Source organism: Camellia sinensis, chromosome 3 (genome assembly GCF_055761805.1).
Source record: "Camellia sinensis isolate YWXY chromosome 3, ASM5576180v1, whole genome shotgun sequence".
Taxonomy (NCBI): domain Eukaryota; kingdom Viridiplantae; phylum Streptophyta; class Magnoliopsida; order Ericales; family Theaceae; genus Camellia; species Camellia sinensis.
The window spans coordinates 123,128,734-123,133,121 of NC_138963.1; the positions used below are offsets into that span (position 1 = coordinate 123,128,734).

The 4,388-nt window shown below is 34.3% G+C and overlaps 1 pseudogene; it reads right to left on the minus strand.

Annotated features, from left to right (window-relative positions):
• Positions 1-2,925: 2,925 nt before the first annotated feature.
• Positions 2,926-3,415, minus strand: LOC145821816 (26S proteasome regulatory subunit 7 pseudogene; annotated as a pseudogene).
• Between the last annotated feature and the right edge of the window lie 973 nt (positions 3,416-4,388).

Consider the following 4,388-nt stretch of genomic DNA (forward strand, 5'->3'; position numbering starts at 1 on the left):
ATTTTTGTAAAGCTATGGTTATAATTTTTGCATCATATTTGTTTTAGTATGATCTACTGTTGTTGATTGTGTTATCCTTTGCACTTGTACTAATGTCATATGGTTTCTCCTAATGCTAATTGCCTGTATGTGGTTGAAGCATCTATGGCACATAGATCATCAGATGAATCCTTAGTCTATGCTATATGATTTTTTTTTGACTAGCACTTTATTTACCTTCAATGGCATCTGTTACAGCTGAAAATATTTGCAGGATTGGCCTTTCCTCCCCTTTACTTCTACAATGGAGGAGTTAGAGAGTTCCTTGCTACAATAAAGCAACATGTTTTTATTGCGAGGTAGGTTGTTTTTAATTTTAATTGTTCTTTTCAACTTGAAATCCTTTGATTGTGAGTAATGAGCATAGTTGGAGATAGAATAAATTTGTTTTTTGGACTAGAATATATATTTTTTATTATTGCAATATGAATGCCGAATTCCCTAGTTTGTTTTTCTGACAATCTATTTTAATTTAATATGATTGAGTTTTGTTCATTTGAACCACATAAAATTGTTATTAAGGCAACAAATAAAATTGCCCATTCAATACAAAGTTGTGCTTGAAAATTGAATCACGTAGTATTAGATTCGGGTTGGGATTCCACAGTCCTATAAGATCCAACTGGTTATAGAAGAGTCATGTAACACAGATAATCATTGCAAACAACTGGGTATATGGACTTTCCAGAAGATTTTGTTAAATATTAGGCAATTAAAACTTTATCTACCCTGTTAAAGTTGGTTTCTCAAAGAATTATCTATAATTAGAGATTAGAAAGTTGTTAGTTGTTAATTATTTGAGGGTTTGTTGAATCATGTACCTATAAAATATAATATGGTGCATAATTTGGATTCCAATAAAAAAAATCAATCTTCACCGAGAGGTTGTCTTGGGAGCAAATATATAATGGAGCTTTAATTTTTGTTTATTATAGGTCATCATATGTAATTTTGCCTATCACTATAAAAAAAAAGGGGGAAAACTACAAATCAGTGCATGTGATAAAAATAATTTGCAATATCTGGTAGTGCAACTCTTTTTGTGTAAAAAACACAGCAAATGTTACATCCCATGAAGATTCTCACCATTTTAGCAAGTATTTGCCACACTTCCCACTGAATTGTAATCTCCCCTAGAAAAAATGGTGGAAATAAGGAAAAGCAAAGGAAAATGAGAAAAGTTCTTTAGAATCTGTTGAGATCCCATGCATGTTGTTTAACATAAATATGGCGCTAGCGTTGAAATTCCAAAAATATATTTACTCCAACAATCGGATTCGCTGTTGAGTGTGGTTCAGTTCTTATCTGATCCACACTACTCCAACAGTTTAGGGTGCTAAATTGTATTGAAATTGAATATCCCAACCTACTGTGCTTAATTGCCTTTACTCGCAGTTTAGGGTGCTTCTTGATCCAGTTCACTTTCACTCAGTTCTTGAACTTGAGTACCAACAGGAAGATCGTGCAAAATGTGCTGCACACAAGAGAATCAGGAAAAGGGGTTCTCACTGCTCCTTTCAGGTTACTCAAATCAAATCGCCTGGGAGTCATATTGACTTTTGCTATCTACAAGACAGATCTCCCCTCAAATGCAACATCAAGTGAGAGGATTCAAGCAACTAATGGGTATGTTGTCTGCCCAAAAATCGAACTTGTCATTAGCTCCTTAAGGGGGAATAGAGAAAAGAAGAAATAAATAAATATACAATGATGACAATTGTATAACTGATCCTATTCATAAAATAAATTGTATTTAAAAACTATAAAACAAATGTAGAGGTCATCGCAAAGTAAAATAGAATTAATTGAGTTGATGTACTGTCTTAGCTATAAATAATGAGTGCAGCTAGAAATTTCAGGATGCAGACAAGATTAGAAAGATTGAATTAGATAAGAACTTCATTTAATGTTTCACTACTGCCAAGCAAGTACCTTGGCGGAGTCTTCAATATTGAATCAAATGTGGAGAAGTTGCTTCAACAACTTGCAAGCAAACAAACCATACTTGTGAATGTGTATGATACCACCAACTTTTCGCACCCTATCAGCATGTATGGCTTGAATGTATCAAATGATAGGTTAAAACATGTTAGCACACTTAACTTTGGTGATCCGTTCAGAAAACATGAGATGCGTTGCAGGTGATCTATTTAATCTTATCTGTTACAGTGTATTTTAGAGGGGTCTATGCGAGTTCTTAGATTGAGATTCAAAGTGATAAAATGGACTTACAACTAAGTTTGTTCTTGAAGCAGATTCAAACAAAAACCACCACAGCCATGGTTTGCGATGATGATTTCAATTGGTATCCTCGTAATTGCATTGCTTCTTGGGCATATAATCAACGCAACAGTGAATCAAGTAGCCAAAGTTGAGGATGATTACCATGGGATGATGGAGCTGAAGAAACGAGCAGAGGCAGCTGATGTTGCTAAATCACAGGTATTTGATAGTTGTAGTTCATGTACTGAAATTTTGTTAGGCTTCACCTAATATGTCTACATGGTTCTAATTGAATTTCAATCCTCTGTAGTTCCTTGCTACTGTGTCCCATGAGATCAGAACCCCAATGAATGGTGTTCTTGGTAAGTTTTTGTTATTGTCCTTTATCATTTTAAGTCATTTAAATGCATTGCTTTGGGGAAAACATTAAAAAATTATTTAAAAATAAACAAAGAAAGTGGGGCTGTTGAGTGATGTCTGTATATATGTTTATTCAACAGGAATGTTGCAGATGCTAATGGACACAGATCTAGATGTAACTCAACAAGACTATGTCAGAACTGCACAAGGTAGTGGAAGAGCACTGGTTTCACTAATAAATGAGCTTTTGGACCAAGCAAAGATTGAATAAGGTAAGCTCGAGCTTGAGATTTGCAGAGATATCTAAAGATCAAATCCATCAAGCTGATTCACAATTTCAAGCATAGTGCACTGAACCTCATTGTCTCCACGCACACCATCATTAAAACGTGCACCTCCTATGGCATCTAGTTCATCAAAAAACACGATACAAGCTTTTTTGGAACGTGCCATCTGAAATAGTTCACGAACCAGACGGGCACCCTCCCCAACATATTTCTTAACAAGTTCACTTCCAATAACACAGATGAAACACGCATCAGTTCTATTAGCCACAGCTCTAGCTAAAAGTGTCTTACCGGTACCAGGTGGACCATAGCATAAAACACCTTTAGGAGGGTCGATTCCGAGGTTCACAAACTTTTCAGGATCATTCCTTTGAAGTAACTACATAAGGAGAAACAAATAAACTCTAAACAAAGAAAAAGAAAAGAAAAGAAAAGAAAAGAAAAGAAAAGAAAAGAAACGAAAAAACAGAGAAAACCATAAATAAGAGGAAGATTGTTTTCAACATTGTAGTAGTCTTTTATGTCTGTCTGTGCTTGTCAAGCTTGATTGTGTTTGCCATGACCATATATGAACCTTGCACTTTTCTCTGTGTAAACATGAGTCTCATTGTCCAATCTGTTAATACCCATTCCAAATTTGTAATTAGCAGCTTATACTCTGAAATTGATAATTTAATTACCTGCAAATGAGTTAGAAATTTTGATTTGAACTTACGATTCTCTGAAATTGACAATTTAATTACCCATTTCAAATATTTTCATTAAAAACAAACCTAACATTATTTCTCATTTTCTTTGGTATAGATGGATGATGGATGATCTCGTGCACAAAGCTAAATTGTACAAGACTACTTGGCAGTATAAGCATTTTTGGGAGGATTAAATATTTTTGGATGGATGTGTATGGATAACAAATATTAGTAGTTTTATTTGTTGATAGCCGCGCATGGATAACAAATAGTTATGTTTCAAATTGTTCTGCTAGATGGATGTGACTTGTGAATGAAAACTTAGAATAGTTGTATTGTGTCGAATGTTAATGAATTATGTATTGTGTCGAATGTTAATGATTCAGTTGATTTGAATGATGCTTTAAAATTATAGGTTTATTATGGATTGAATGAATTATTAGGAATTATAGGTGTATTGTTTTCCTGCTTTGGCGACCAATTTATTAGTCGCAACAAATAAATAATTTTTTTTTTGCAAAAAATGACAATTGCCGACCAAGAGTTTTGGTCGCAAAAAATACATCTATTGCTGACCAAAACAGCTCTTGGTCGTGGAAACTCACTTTTGCCGACCAAAAGTTTTGGTCGCGAAAAGTAACAAATGGCGACCAAATTTTTTGGTCGTGGAATGTCACAATTGGTGACCAAACTTTTTGGTCGTTGAATGTGATAATTGGCGACCAAACTTTTTGGTCGCGAAATGTGTCAATTGGCGACTAAGATATTTGGTCGAGAAAATATCACTTTT